This window comes from Mustela nigripes, chromosome 13 (genome assembly GCF_022355385.1).
Source record: "Mustela nigripes isolate SB6536 chromosome 13, MUSNIG.SB6536, whole genome shotgun sequence".
Taxonomy (NCBI): Eukaryota; Metazoa; Chordata; class Mammalia; order Carnivora; family Mustelidae; genus Mustela; species Mustela nigripes.
Window position 1 is genome coordinate 109,091,076 of NC_081569.1, and position 16,446 is coordinate 109,107,521.

General features: G+C 40.3%; 1 long non-coding RNA gene across 2 annotated transcripts in view; it reads left to right on the forward strand.

Moving 5' to 3' along the window:
- The first annotated feature begins 598 nt into the window (after window positions 1-598).
- Window positions 599-16,446, forward strand: part of LOC132000021 (uncharacterized) — a 67,779-nt gene continuing 51,931 nt past the window's right edge. For both annotated transcript variants that reach the window (XR_009399157.1, XR_009399158.1), the window contains exons 1-4: window positions 599-655; window positions 825-916; window positions 3,482-3,541; window positions 5,901-6,025. This is a non-coding gene — a long non-coding RNA (uncharacterized LOC132000021). The remainder of the gene's footprint in view (window positions 656-824; window positions 917-3,481; window positions 3,542-5,900; window positions 6,026-16,446) is intronic.

Here is a 16,446-nt window from a genome sequence, read left to right on the forward strand (position 1 = left end):
GGTGTACTCACTGGCATTGGAAAGGCAGCAAGAAAATGTCTTGACTGCACACATCTGCGAGCTTCAGGAATACACTGGGAGAATACTCTGTGTGCCTGTACCGGCTTTAACCTGGGAGCAGGACAATGCCACAGCAGTTCGTGTCTGCCCACCCTGGCTAGGGACCATGGGAGTGCTGCAGCCACCTGCACTCTGTAACCTCAGCAAGGCAGTCGGATAGTGCAACCACTGTGCATGCCCAGCTGTCTTAGCATGGCAGCAGGAGAGAGCCACGTGGGAGGTTGCCCACCTGCGCTGGTAGGATAGGTGGAAAGTGCAAAAGTGGCATCTGCCAACACCTCCATCTCTGGGGAGGGTTTCAGCTGTTCCCTGCCCCTCAAGCAGATGCTTTTATGTTAGCAAATGAATCTCCTTCACATACAGACCTAGGCACTTTTCAAACTGCTATTTTTTCCCTGAGTACAATGGCAAGTGAGACCGCATGAGGGCCCTTTAAAAGGATAATTTCAGTTCCATATAGGACTTTGGGTCCCTTGAACATCAGCCCTGTTTGTTTTCTAAGCCAGATGCTTTGGAGGCTCATCTCTCTGGTGCAGATCCCAAGGGTTGAGGTGCCTGATGGATAATACAAACACTCCTCTGGAAGAAGTACCAGGTGGGTGAGATCCCTCCCTACTGTGTGTCACTGAGCTGGGAATAAGGTTTTTGGCAAGACTGTCTCTACCTCTCCTACCTGTCCCATTGTGGGTTTTTTTTTTTTTTTTGGTTTTTTAATCCTTTTTTGGAGGGAGAAGCAGATCATTTAATTTTCAGATCTTTTTCAGAGAGAAATGATCCATATGTAGCAGCAGATTTGGTGTTTTGAAGAAAAGAAGTGAGTTCGGGATCTTCCTCTGCTGCCATCTTGCCATACTTGGTATATTTTCAAATGCAGGTTTTTGAAAGTACAGTAGAATGAACAACCTATCTTGGAGGGGGCAATTTTTTTTTCATTGTGGCCCAAAATACATAACATAGGGGTTCCTGGGTGGCTCAGCCAGTTGAGTGTCTGCCTTCAGCTCAGGTCATGATCCCAGGGTCCTGGGATCAAGCCCTGCATCTGACTTTGCACTTGGTGGGGAACCTGCTTCTCCTTCTCCCTTAGCCCTGCTTGTGCTCTCTCTCTCTTCAAATAGATAAATAAAAATTTTTTAAAAATATACACAATATAAGATTTGTCATCTTAACCTTTTAAAACATACCTTTTTTGTATGTGGATATTCAAGGACTTTGAAGATATTTAAGATCAGGATGGGAGATGGACTCAGAGTTACATTGTTGGAAGGGGGTTAGAAGCCATTTTTAGAGTCATGCAATATATTAATCTTATAAATTTTTTTTTAGGATTTTACTTATTTATTTGACAGAGATCACAAGTAGGCAGAGAGACAGGCAGAGAGAGACAAGGAAGCGGGCTCTCTGCTCAGCAGAGAGCCCAATGCGGGGCTCAATCCCAGGACCTTGGGATCATGACCTGAGCCAAAGGCAGAGGCTTTATTTAACCCACTGAGCCACCCAGGTACCCCTTATATTATAAATTAAACACCAATGTTTTAAGCACCAATGTCATTAAGACCATCTCTTGCTTTCCATAGGCACACGTTCAAAGAGCCATTGCGGGTGTGATCAAGAGCTGTCATCAGGGCTGCCGGGTGACTCCGTCAGTTAAATGTTTGCCTTCAGCTCAAGTCATGATCCCCAGGTCCGGGGATTGAGTCCCACTTCAGGCTTCTGGCTCAACAGGGATCCTGCTTCTCCCTCTGCCTGCCACTCCCCGTACTTGTGCGCCCCCCCCCCCCCCCCCCCCCCCACACACACACATAAATAAATAAGGCTGTCATCGTTCTTGTGGGCTCTCAGATTGGACAACTGGGGATTTTCTTTTGAATTTCCCTCCTCTGAATTCTGTCACTCATTCCTCTTGGTTTCCTACTGCCACAACTCTAAGCCAAGTTCAGCTGACAAGGAAGGAGCATTCTAGGAAATGGTCGAGGATCTGTTTATGTTATAAAGTACAGTTTCAAAGTTACAGTTGAATCCATACGAGAAACCTGTAACGACCACTTCAAGTATGATGATTTCTGTGTTTGCTTTTTAGATCCATAATACTCGGTTCCTCCTTTAGCAATCCAGTGTGATTTTTTAAAAATTAATTTATTTATTTGAGAGAGAGACACACAGTGAGAGAGGAAACACAAACAGGGGGAGTAGGAGAGGGAGAGATAGGCTCCCCAGCTGAGCAGGGACCCCAACCCCAGGACTCGATCCCAGGACCCCTGGGATCAGGACCTGAGCCAAAGGCAGCCACTTAATGACTGAGCCCCCCATGTGGCTCAGTGTGATTTTCAGTGGGAAGAAGAATGCAGCCTCCACTCCAAGCAGGCTTGACTTTTATTCAAAGATCACCTATGTCACAAACTCAAAACCTCTTTCCTTTACCTGAAATGCTGCTGTTCTTTCCTTCTATCTAGCTATATAATGCCTGTAATCAAGGTTCATGTCTTTCATCAAGATGTCTTTCATCAAGATGACTTGGGAGTCATCTCTCTTCAATGGCTGTAGCTTTAACTTCTAATATCAGAAACATAGTAGCCATATTTCTTCCTTTAACCAAAGCTAGTTAGAAGGAAAAAGAAAGGGAAGCTGCTACACAGATAGCAACAGAAACAAATGATTTTGAAAACTCTTTAACAAGGTTCAAGCCCACTCTTTCCAGTTGTTCCTAAAGGCTACCTCCGCAGCCTTACCTTTGTAATCATGGACTGTTGAGTCCTTCCGTGGGTTTAATGAACCAATAAATTCCCCTTTCTATTTAAGTGTGTTTGAGGTGGACTTCTGTTATTTTCAAATAAAATACAATCACATAGGTGGCTGAGGCAGAATTAGAATCAGAAGCCAGATTTGTTTGCTGATCTACAACTTTGCTCACAAACGGTGCTGTTTGCTGATCTACAACTTTGCTCACAAACGGTGCTGTTGTTCCTATGCTGATCTCCTAATTCTGTTTTTTTTTTTTTTTTTTTTTTTAATCTCTGCTAATGTACTGCGAAGAGCAGAGTGGACACAAAGTGAGAGTTGATGGGTTACTATGAGTATGTGCAGTTCACTGTGTCACCTGGAGCTAGGTTTAAAGCCTGGATCTGCCCCCGACTTCCTCTGTGATCTTTCACAAGTAAATCACTTATAATCTCAGAGGCATAAATCTTCCTTGAAAAATGGGAAGAATAGCAGTCATGTCTACCTTATAGGATTATGGAAAGACTAAAATGACATTATATAGGCAGGAATTTTTTTTTAAGGTTTCATTTATTTTTTCGAGAGAGAACAAAAGTGAGATCATAGAGGGAGAGGGGAGGCGGACACTTGGCTGAGCAGAGAGCCTGATGTGGGGCTTGATCCCAGGACTCTGGGATTGTCCTAAGATTGTCTTGGATTGTCCTAGGATCAGGACCTGAGCCGAAGGCAGATGCTTAACCGATTCAGCTGTCCGGGCACCCTATAGGTAAGAAATGTTTAAGTTATAAAGTGAATTAACAACCACAAACATATAATTGTAGTAGTTATAGAAAATTGGACTGAGGGTGTGCGGAGGACAAAATATGCCTTGGAACTTTTATTTAAAGAACTAAGTATGATCTCTTACTATCATCTTAACATCATCATTCAAATATCCGTCGTGATCTCCAACTCAGCATATTCAGACAGAACACACTGTCTTCGTCATACCTCTCCCAACATTCGCCACTCCCTCGAATCTGTTCTCCACACTTTCACAACTGCTTTCTGAAAGGCAAACTTGATCCCAGTTCTGCCCCTGCTTAAAATCCTCCAGTTTTTCCCTATTGCCTTGAGGATAAAATTCAAATTTTACTTTGGCATTCATGACAAACTAAATTTACGTTGTCCAGGATAGGATAGATGAGGAAAAACAGGTGACTGAGGTCTAATTTCTTCAGAACTTTGATTTCACAGAGCCTGGTTCACATCCTACCTGGCTTTTTTTTTTTCTTTTTCTTCTCCCTCCCCACCTCCTGGCCAGCCCTGTGATCTACGAAAGCTGAGGGACTTTGATGGGCAGAGTGAGGGAAGCCAGGTGTTTTTCAGGCCTCACATAGACAATCTTCATCACCCTGCCCCTGCTTGTCTCTTCTACCACTGCCCAGATACCCTCATTCCTCAGTCACTTATTCTTAAATGAAGCTCCCTGAAATAGTCTGAGCTCCGGCATACCTCTGTTTCCCTCCATATTATTCCTTTCTGTCTTGAACTCACTTCTTCCATTTCTTACCTGACTGAATCCTTCAAGACCATGACTTAATTGCAGACAGGAACAATACCCTTGATTTCTACATCCCTAGCACCTAAATGCGTACTGAATAACCGCATGACCAACATAAATGAATGGGGTTTGGGGATCTATTCCTACAGAACTCCCCTAACAAGTTATTGAAACTTAAAGAGATTGTTAAGATGTTTATGAACTTGATCACTTGGCTTTGGCTTATTCTCAATGCAGCTGTAGGTTATATGATATCATTTTCTTATCTGCTCCTTATACACATCGTTGAGACCTGATGATCCTTAGAGATGTTATATTTTCTGGAAGAACCAGTGTGTCCAGTATCTACTTGGTAATACATTCTTTGTAATTACTTGACTAAATGATCACTGACAGGCATGAAGAAAGTGAAGCTTTTCCAGTTTTCATAATAAAGGTAGCAGTTATTGGCTCTTTTTACACAACATGTACTATCTGATGTGTTTTACAGGTAGTAACCAATTTAATCCTCTCAAAAGCCCTGTAAAGTCAGTCTTTCTATGTTCATATTCCACATGAAAAACTGGGGCACAGAAACATGGAATATGCTCAAGGTCGCAGAGCTAGTAAGTAGAAGAGCCTACTTTCAGATGTCAGAAATGTTCAGATGTTCAGCCTACTTTCAGATGTTCAGAACCCATACTCTGAACACATTATTCTATCTTACCTCCCAAGAACTCTTAAAACTGTCAGATCATCTTTGCTGTTCTCTTATTACCATCATATTTAGGAGATTCTGTATTCTGCTTTTCAGTAAACAACAGTCAATTGACTTCTAATCCTGAGCCTCTCATGTTATATTTAGTTGATAATTAGATATAATAAACATATGTTACATAAAATGCCACATGCAGCCACAAAGGAAATAGAATAATTTTAAAATTATTTTAAATTTTAATTAAAAGAATGAATATTGGACTGTGTGGGTGGCTCAGTAAGTTAATTGTCTGACTTCTGGTTTCAGCTTAGGTCATAATCCTGCATCAGGCTCTACACTGAGCATGGAGTCTGCTTCAGATTCTCTCTCCATCTCCTTCCCTCTCTCTCTCTCTCCCAAATAAATAAATACAATTAAAAAAAAAAAAGAGAGAATATTGAGTGCCTTTCAAGTGTGAAGCATTAGACTAAGGGCCAGAAAATACACAAAGGAATAAAACACTGTGTTGACCTCAAAGAATAAATGATCTAGGACAGATTTTAAAATGTATACAACTTGCTGTAATTTAACAAAAAAAAAACCCCTATTTTTAATGCTTTAAGGAAGGTACAGACACTGTTAGGGGAATAATAATGCAGAGATTAATTCCCAGACAGGGAAGGAATGGTATTTGTGTTGGACAGAAACTGAGGAGGGGGAATTTGGAGGGAAAATATCTGAGGTACAGAAAAAGTAAATGGGCAAGCACAACAAGACTGGAGAAAGAAAAAAACCTTTCAAAAGGGTTAGAAGATTTAGAAGGCTTCATGGGAGGAAGAGGTGAGATTAGACCTCATTGTGGAAAGACTTAAATGCTAACCTAAGGAATGTGGACTTTATTCTTAGGTAACAGAGAGCAAAAAAGAAAAAAAAAAAAAAACCACCAAAACAACAACAACAAAGAATGCAAAAGAATGCTGAGATTGGAGGAACAATCTTTAGGAAGATGAACTTACCGGCAATGTGAGAAGGTAAATAAAACTGGAGGCTGAGGAGACTAGTTCATAATGGGCAAGGATGAGGTTAATAAGGGCATGAACAAGAGCAGCGGCAACGTGAGGAAAGGAGATGGCAGGTGCGAGATACTCAGAGAGTATCTGTCTAGAATGAAATAATGGGAAATCAGTTTAAGAAATGACATATTCAAAGACAGTGTCAAATGAAAAATCTGAAAAAAAGTATCCAGTGTGAATGGGGCCACTGTAATAAGGAGAACCCTCTGACCATGAGGACTGCAAGTATCTCAGAAGCTGGGCAAAAGGGGTTTTCTTTTATAGAGACAGGTGAACAAAGTTAGCACGAACCAGGTGTGGGGACAGGAGATGGAAGTGTCATCTACACAACAGTAGATGAGACAATGTTTTACCCCAACGCCAGTCTCTTGCCAGGCAGCTGCCGACAAGGAAGGGCAGTGTGCTGACTCAGGCTCAGGGTGGGCCAAAGTTCAGGGACCTGGGGAAGGAAAGCAGCTTAAGGGAGGTGTAGTTACTGTCATTTTGTTCCTGTTGATCAGTAAGGACAACAGTAGTTCAGCCAGTCACTTACAAGACAAAAGAATGGGAATTTGGAGGGTCTGTGTCTTCACTGTCAGAGGTAAACAAGGCAGGCATCGTCACCTGAGGCTCCTGGGGAAGGGTGGTTCCTTGGAGGAAGCTCTTTTCAAAAAAGGGTGAGGGGATTTCTTAACCTTCAGGTAAAGTTCTACATTATCAAATAAAATAAGGAGGCATTACTTTATACTGAGACTCCCACTGAGGAGTAAAAGTGTTAGCATTCTTTGACCTAAACCTACCTATTTGTGTTTCATTTCAACACCTAGTGGTCGTCCACTCTGATACAGCCACGTCCAGTAACAGGACAGACTCCGGGGCAGGTTTCCCTGGCTAGCTGAAAGGAGAGCATTCCTTTTGAAACTTTTCAGGACCCAAAAGGGCATAAAATGGAAATCCTATTCAGATATCTTTCAGTTCGCAAAAATGGTACTGTTATGGGTCTTTCATATAAGCAAAGTGGCATAATGCAGACTTTCAAAAAGTGGGAGATACCTATTTTTTAAGACTTTATTTATTTATTTTAGTGGGGGAGGAAGAGGGGAAGGGTCAGAGGTGGGGGTAGAGAGAAAATTAAGCAGGCTCTACAGTGGAGATCATGCCAAAACCAAGAGTTGGACGCTTAACCAACTGAGCCACCCTGGGGCTCTGAGATACCAACTTTTAAAATTTATTTGGAGCATGGTCATGCCATTGGTTTCAAAGGTTAATGTCCTAGGCTAGTCAGTAAGAGTAAAAGTGGTTGACAGATACTAAAATTGTTGCTGTAAGGTAAACTGCAAATGACAGATCTTGGGCTTTGAACTTGCAGTTTGAACACTGCAGTTTTGATTGTTGCCAGTTCAGGGATAATAGGAAAAGTCAGAATGAAGTTTGTCAGAGTTTATGGACTGTTGATATGCAGGTACCTAAGGTTATAATTATATCTGACAGTGCTCTATTTATAGTATATACTTATAATATACCTATGAGCAAGGTTCTCTTGCAAGTGGCAGAAACCTAACTTAAACTAACATAAAAGGTCAACTGCTGCTAGATTCAGAGTCTCAGACGATGTCATTGGAATACTGTCATACACTCGCTCTCAGCCTTGCCTTCTTGCTCTTTTTGCCTTTATTCTCACATAGGCTTTCTCTAAGCACTCAGATAGGCAGCTGGCAGAGTTGGCCATCTGCACCTTTAAGCTTATATTTCCTCAAAGCTGAAGATTTCTTCAACATTATTAGCAAATGTCCCAAAGAGGACTGTGACTGACCCTGCTGGTTCCCTCCACATGGCCAATCCCTGTTGCCATGGATATATGGGATCTAGCTAGGTCTGTACCACCTGTTTACTCCTAAAGTGATGGTGGTGGTATATGCCAAGTGCATGCTTGGTGGAAAGGGTGTATGGAATCAGCCCTGTCTGTGGAGTATGGATTCTCCACAAGAATACAGGGGGAAGATGTGTACTGGCCAGGACTGTAGCTATCATAATTCACTACTGATAAGAGTGGCCGTTTAAGTCCAGCATCTTGCATGTCTTTTGTTTGCTTGTTTTTAAAGATTTTGTTTTTAAGTAATCTCTACACCTGGGGTGCCTGAGTAGCTCAGTTGTTAAGCATCTGCCTTTGGCTCGGGTCATAATCCCAGGGTCCTGGGATCGAGCCCAGCATCCGGATCCCTGCTTGGTGGGAAGCCTGCTTCTCCCTCTCCCACTCCCCCTACTTGTATTCCCTCTCTCACTGTGTCTCTGTCAAATAAATAAATAAATAAATAAATAAATAAACAAATGAACAAATAAATAAATAACAATCTCTACATCTAACATGGGGTCTGAATTTACAATCCTGAGATCAAGAGTTGCACACTCTACCGACTGAGCCAGCCAGTGCCCTCATCTTGCATTTGTTACTCACAAAAATAATTTCAAATCCTCAATAGACACTGCTTATTTTCAAATTCTTAAACTTTGGAATTATCTTTCCAAGAAATTATTGTCCTTCTTATGACATATAAAACATTTTGGTGTGTGGCTCTAGTGAGCACTCAACAATGTTTCGTTCAACAGTCAGCCTTATTAACAGAATTTCTCAAGAAAGTCATGTATTGCAGCAGTACATAATACAAAGTGCTATGATTTATGCAAAATGTTTCACATTTTTTTCTTTAAAAAAAATTTATTTGAGAGACAGAGCATAAGCAACAGAGAGGGGCAAGGGAAGAAGGGGACTGCCTGCTGACCATGGACCCCCAACTCAGGGCCCTATCACAAGACCCCAAGGTCATGACCCAAGCAGAAGTCAGATGCCTAACCAACTGAGTGACCCAGACACCCCTCACAAACTTTCTGATCAATGTCTCTGCAACTTCAATACTCAAGCTTTTTTTTAATTGGTTTTATTGATTGTTTAAGACTAATTATTCTGCTTTGCTTAAGGCAGGTATTGTTGCCCAGGATACCAAATAGGACCCAAGTATTTCTGACTAGATTTTGGAGATCATTTAGAGACAGTTTCATCTATTAACTCCCTGGTTTTCTTCCCGGTTTCCATTTTGAGTTGTAAACCATTAAATTCTTTTATTCTCTACCTCCCATGAGATTCTTTTTTTTTTTTTTTTAAGATTTTATTTATTTTTTTACAGAGAGAGATCACAAGCAGGCAGGGAGGCAGGCAGAGAGACTAGGAAGCAGGCTCTCTGCAGAGCAGAGAGCCCGATGGGGGGGCCGATCCCATTATGTTGGGATCATGACCTGAGCCGAAGGCAGAGGTCCCAACCCACTGAGCCACCCAGGTGCCCCCTCCCATGAGATTCTGAGCCTGGTCATTATACTTACAGAATTTGATTTCCCATGTATGTTGTGTTGAAGGTGGTTAGGAGATAAACCTTAGAGACAAATAGAAGTGGGTTTAATTCCTAGTTCTGTTATTTGCTAGAGATGTGATCTTGGAACAGGTAATAATGCTTATTACCTCAAAGGGTTTTTGTGGAGAAAAAAAAGAGGTTATTTATGGAAAAAGCTTAACACAGTGCCTGGCAGATAGGAAACAATGACCTCAGGGTCATTGTGAGATGGAGCCCCATATTCAGCTCTGTGCTGGGTGTGGAGTCTGCTTAAGTTTCTCTCTCCCTCTGCCCCTACCCCCTGCTTGCTCTTGCTCTCTCTCCCTCTCTAAAATAAATAAATCTTTAAAAGAAATTATAATGATTGATCCTCTTCCATTTGCAACATGCTAACATTGATGTTTCTCTCTCTTTTTTGGAGTTTTCATTGTAGCATTATTATTATTATTATTTTTTAAGATTTTATTCATTTGGGGGCACCTGGGTGGTTCAGTGGGTTAAGCCTCTGTCTTCGGCTCAGGGTCCTGGGATCAAGTCCCGCATTGGGCTCTCTGCTCAGCCGGGAGTTGGCTTCCCTCTCTCTCTCTCCCTGCCTCTCTGCCTACTTGTGATCTCTGTCAAATAAGTTAAATCTTAAAAAAAAAAAAAAAATTATTCATTTGACAGAGAGAGAACACAAGCAGAGGGAGAAACAGGCTGTAGAAGAGGGAGAAGCAGACTCCCCACTGAGCACAGAGCCTGATCCAGGGCTCAAACACAGGATTCTGAGATCGTGACATGAGCAGAAGGCAGATTCATAATTGATTGATCCACCTGGGCACCCTAAAATGAAAATTTTAAATACACAAAAAGCATTAATTGCCCTGTCTAGTAATTTTTTGTAATTTTTGTTTAACGACAGATAATCCTGCTGCTCCTCATTCTAGTGACTTTTCTATTAACTTTTTATTTTAGCTCTTCTATTTCCTCACATCCCTTTTTCTAGATAGATTCCTGTCTTTTGGTCACTGAAAGAAAATTTATTTGAATAATGAAAGATTCTAAAATAACTCAATACGTCACTTGAAAAACTGGTTTGGAAAGTAAAATGAATTTGTCAAGTCAGTTTCTTTTAGAGCTGGTATCTAAAATTGGCAGTTATGAAGTACATGATACATCAAGAGACAGCTTGTCTATAAAACATATATGCAACTGTAACTGAAATTCTAGAAATTTACAGCCCAAGGAACCCTAAGTTGGATTCCCTTGTCATTGTTGCACTGTGTCTCATGGCATTTTTATGAAAAAAATAGAAAAGGTGAAGAAAGGCATACTATGAAAATAAAAGAAACATAAAAATTAGAAATATTTTATTGCAACACTGAAGAATGAATAATGTTGTTAATGGGAGCTGTGTAATAAACTTTGTATATTGAATTGATTAGATAAGTACTTTAAATTTGAGAAATACCACTCCCAAATCTATATTACATCATGTTAATACATTTTTTTTGGTCAGCAATTTTAAACAGATAAATAGCTAAAGGTGCCAGGTATTACTGTAATAGTCTTATCAACCTAAGTCTATTATTAAAACAGTTTAAAAAAAAACAAACAGTAAATTAATTAATTACTTAAAATAGTTTTTTTTTAATTTTTTTTTTTTAAGATTTTATTTATTTGTCAGAGAGAGGGAAAGAGAGCGAGCACAGGCAGACAGAATGGCAGGCAGAGGCAGAGGGAGAAGCAGGCTCCCTGCCGAGCAAGGAGCCCAATGTGGGACTCTATCCCAGGACGCTGGGATCATGACCTGAGCTGAAGGCAGCTGCTTAACCAACTGAGCCACCCAGGCGTCCCCATGTTCCTTATTGTTAAGAGTCTCTTATGTTTGCTTCTGGATATTACTAGAATATCTAAACATCGAAAATGTTGGAAATAGTAAAGGATGCAAAATTTAGTCCTGTCTCTGGTCACTGAAATTTGGTCCTAGTGGACTGAAAACAAACACTTTTTTAAAGTTGTGCTTCATCAAAGAACCTCATATTTAGGCGTAGGACTCTACCATGATGCATATTAAAAATCAGTGGACTGAGATATTAACTGAATCCCACACCTATTCAAAGATTTACCCATTAAATGCTTGTTTTCCTCATCTCATTTAGCCGAAAGCCTAAAGATTAATTCACTTCAGCTGTTCTTGGCAAGTATTTGTTTTCAGTAATTAGGGCAGATGACCAAAGAAAGGAATACATGGCTTAAAGAAGGATTAGAGTGGTGGAAATTGTCTCATGTTTCAAAGAGTGCCTTTGATCTCTTTTATTTTTTTATAGCTTAAGCTGCTTATTTTGTTTGACATGTTTTTTTCAGTGACTGCTGTTGGTAGCACCTCTTTGTTTGGGATATCTGCTTTTATTTTCTTTCACTGACTTTCACTGGCTTTACTTCATTTGTAACTCCAGCCTTTCCTTGACCTTCAACCAAACCTGGTTTTTGATGTATTCTTTCTGTTTTTCACAAAGACTAATGTGGTGTGGTTTTTTGTTTTGTTTTTTAAATAGAAATTCTAGCCAACAGCTTGAGGGTACTGGTAGAAGAAATACAGTTGTGATAACTTAATGGTTACATTCGTTGTGTATTCAGACCTCCTGGAAAGTGGTTCCTTTGGTAGATGCCTCTGGGTTAATAGATCTGAAAGAATCTCCTTGGCATGTGAGTGTGTGTGTGTGTGTGTGTGTGACTATATATATACCATATGCAAAGAAATATATCATAGAAACAGAAATATAGATGTGAAGTAAGATCTTCACACAAAGAAAACACACATCTAATTAATGCCATCGTAGTATAGAGTATCTTGCCTGACTGATTCGTATATGTTTTTGGCTTGTCTCATAAAGCCATCTAGCATGGATTCACTGGAAATGTCATCAGCACAATTCTTCTTATATATTAGCTTTGTTATTTCAATATTTATGAGGGCATATACATCAAAATAGGTTGTTTTGCTTTTTATTTATGAATCATATATTCAAACATTTTTATACCTTATGAACTTAATCATAAGAACAGATAAATCCCCTGCATTTTTCATGATTTCTTCTATGTAAAAAAAGCAGATTGAAAAAGATTTTTAAAAAAGGTGCCTAGGTGGCTCAGTAGTTAAGCATCCACTCTTTATTTCTCCGGAGAGCATGATCTCAGGGTTGAGTCATGGTGAATCAAGCCCTGCATCAAGTCCACGCTGGTTGTGGAGCCAGCTTAAGATTCTCTCTATCCTTTCCGCCAATCCCCGTCACTCACTCTTTTTCTCTCTCTCTTAAAAAAAAAAATAATAATAATAATAAGTCATCTGGGAGACTCAGTTGGTTATGCAACTGTCTTCTGCTCAAGTCATGATCCTGGAGTCCTGTGATTGAGTCCCGCATTTGGCTCTCTGCTCAGCAGGGAGTCTGCTTCTCCCTCTGACCCTCCTCCTCTCATGCTCTCTCTCTCAAATAAATAAATAAATAAAATCTTTTTTAAAAGTTAAAAAAAAATACATAAAATAACATTGGATGTCTTGGGGGATTTTTCCTTCATTTTATTTTATGTCATTTTAAAATATTCTATAATTATCTTCACAATTTACAAAAAATAAGTAACATATTAATTTAGCATTTTTATAGAACTCTATGGTAAATTTTTTTAAAGTAGGCTCCACACCCAATGTGGGGCTTGAACTCATGACTCTGAGATCAAGAATCCCATGCTCCACCGACTGAGCCAGCCAAGTACCACTGGAGATTTTTAGTGTATATGATGACAATGGTAAAGATTTCCGGTCCAAATGCACTAATTTAACATTTTATATCTAGCTGTGCATTTCAGTTTCTTCCTTTTGAAAAAGAATATCCCACAGCATTCTCAAAAGATGATCAAAATGTCCTGAATCAGAGTGAACCAACTTTAAAATACTCTCCAAACATTTTTCTATAATATTTATTTCTACATTATATAAGTGTATTGCCGTAGTAATATATAATATATATTATTTTTAATGTGTTTTTAAACATGAAGTAAAAAATAGAAATAGACATGTGATCGTTTCTCCTGATATCCCAGGGGGCTATCTTGTGTAGTCCTGAAGGACATACAACAGACTTCGGAGACCATTACATTAGAAAATTAAAAAGTCAAATAATTTAGGATTTTACATTTATTTACATTCTGTATTCCTTTCCATTATTTAAAAAAATAGATTTGAAAGTAAATAGTAGAAGGAAAAGGAGAACTAAATTGTTGTATGCCTTTGGTGGTAGATTTTACTTTTTTTTTTTTTTTTTTAAATGACAGAGAGAGATAGCAAGAGAGGGAACACAAGCATGGGGGAGCTGGAGAGGGAGAAGCAGCTTCCTGCCAAGCAGGAGCCCGATATGGGGCTCAATCCCAGGATGCTGGGATCATGACCAACACTGAAGGCAGATGCTTAACAAACTGAGACACCGAGGCACTCCTTACATTTATTTTTTGAAGATTATGTTTACTCTTTAGGTTCGAAATTTGATATTTGCTGCTTAAAATTATGTTTTATGGAATTGTTGGGGAGGAAGAAATTTTTCTCTATTCAGGATTCTTCTAGCTGAACTAAGGATTAAATTTACATGAGATCAATTAACAGGAGAAAATCAATTTTAGTGTCCTACTTGCAATGAATCCACATGGACATGGAATTTCAAAGACAGGCAACAGGAGGTTTCTTTTTTTTCTTTTTTTAAGATTTTATTTATGTATTTGACAGACAGAGATCACAAGTAGGCAGAGAGGCAGGCAGAGAGAGAGGAGGAAGCAAGCTCTGCTGAGCAGAGAGCCCAATGTGGGGCTCGAGAGGCTCAACCCACTGAGCCACTCAGGTGCCCCGGCAACAGGAGGTTTATGTGACATTCTGAGCTAAGGAAAGGGGTAGGGGCATAAGGATACAAAGGAGAGGAGGACCATTAGCAGAAAGGTGAGAAATGTTTGGTAAACAAAGGTTGCTCTTTTAATAGCTGTCTTCCTAGTAAAGGCTTTCCTTTCTAATGTAAATTTAGGCAGTTCAGGGGGAGGTAAAGAGCTGTTCCTGAATCTGCTGGGTTTTGATTGCCTTTTTTTTTTTAAGACTTTATTTATTTATTTGACAGAGAGATCACAAATAACCAGAGAGGCAGGCAGAGAGAAAGGGGGAAGAAGGCTACCCGCAGAGCAGAGAGCCAGATGCAGGACTCTATCCCAACACCCTGAGATCATGACCTGAGCCTAAGGCAGAGGCTTTAACCCCCTGAGCCACAGTTGCTTTTAACTCAAGCTAATCTTCATGGCAAAGTAGCCCTCCTTGGAGCTGCCTGACCTTGGCCCCTACAGTTCCTTCTTTTTGGAAATTCCCACTGTAAGGGCCTATTTAGCCAGAGCGGCCCCACCTCAATTGAACAGCCATTTTGTTGTTTATGCAGTAAAACTTAAATTGACCCTGTCTCCCCCCCCATTCCCAGGGGAAACTTATTTAAAAGCAAGTCCAGGAAACCAGTCCCAGGTAACAGAGCCCAGATAGAAGGGTGCATCAGGTCAGGTAGAGATAACAGCCAGAATGCAGGGATGAGTCGGGTCAGGTGGAGACATCCAATCAGTAAAGCGCACATACTGTCTCCCTAGCTACCAAGGAGTGTGGGCCCTGCCTTTTGGGGGCCAATTCTCACCAAGGTGTAGCTAATGCAAATGTCTACTGTGGGGTGAATTGTAGTTCAATTGGCCACCTGTGTGTGGCCAGGCTCAACCACATGGCCTTTGCTCTATAAAAGTTAGTTTGTGAGGCAGGGAGGGTCGTTGTCCTCTCTGTAAGGGGCGGCCCCGACGGGTCTGTTTGACGGTCGGTTTGATTTTTGATGCTTGGCGCAAAATAAAGCTTTGCTTGACCTTCACTTTGTATCAGTCTCGCTCCTTTGACCATGGACCCACTATTGGGGGACCCAACACCCACATGAAAAGTTTAGTGGGTACGTTTGTCCCTCTTGTTGAACCAGTCACTTAGTCCTGACAGTAGGTCAATGCAGTAAAACTCTTCAGAAGGCAGTGATGCAGGTTTGTTCTCAAAGTTAGGCCAATGGTTCAAGTAATCAGGTATTAAATAAGAGGCATTTCTATGGAAACAAAAACAGTGGTTAACAATTGGATCAAATTACAAACCGGTTTCTGAGTTCTTAGGTTAGCCAGTTAAGATTTTTAGTTGTCAGGCTCAAAGCATCTTCAGATGGAATGAGAGCAGTCAGTGGTAATCGGACAGATTTTCTCAATTTGGAGTTCAGATGTCTCTGGTGATCTTTCTGAGTGACCCACAGAGTAACAGGCAAAAAGATTATCTTTAAATATTAGCTATTGTGATTTCTCTGCATTTATGTCAAGTCACTCATATTTAGTTTGCAGGGCTTTAGGAAAAAGGGCAATTTTAGTTCTCAAATGATTCCAAGTCAGAAAGGTGGGAGAAAAATTGAAAATGTTAGTTTGGAGAGTTGTGGCCAGGCACTGGGGAAACGAGAAGAAATCATGTTCTAGTACTGTTGATAATAACAGTATTAGAATCCAATAATCTACCCAGGAATTATTGAAGTATATTTTTTTCTACATAATCACCCTCATTCTATCAAAGATGGCCATGTTATCACTAATATGTTTGCAAAATAAAGTCTAATTTCAAAAAAATTGGGCATGATTATTTACATGAATGCAGCAAGAATAACAGTTGACCATATAGGCTCTTTAAAACCTGCTTTACTGGAACTTTTCATAAGAAATCTCCAGACTGGGGCACCTGGGTGGTTCAGTGCATTAAGCCTCTGCCTTTGGCTCAGGTCATGATCTCAGGGTCCTCGGATGGAGCCCCACATTGGGCTCTGTGCTGAGCAAGGAGCCTGTTTCCCCCTCTCTCTCTGTCTGCCTCTCTGTCTACTTGTGATCTCTGTCGAATAAATAAATAAAATATTTTTTTTTTTAAAGATTTTATTTATTTATTTGACAGACAGAGATCACAAG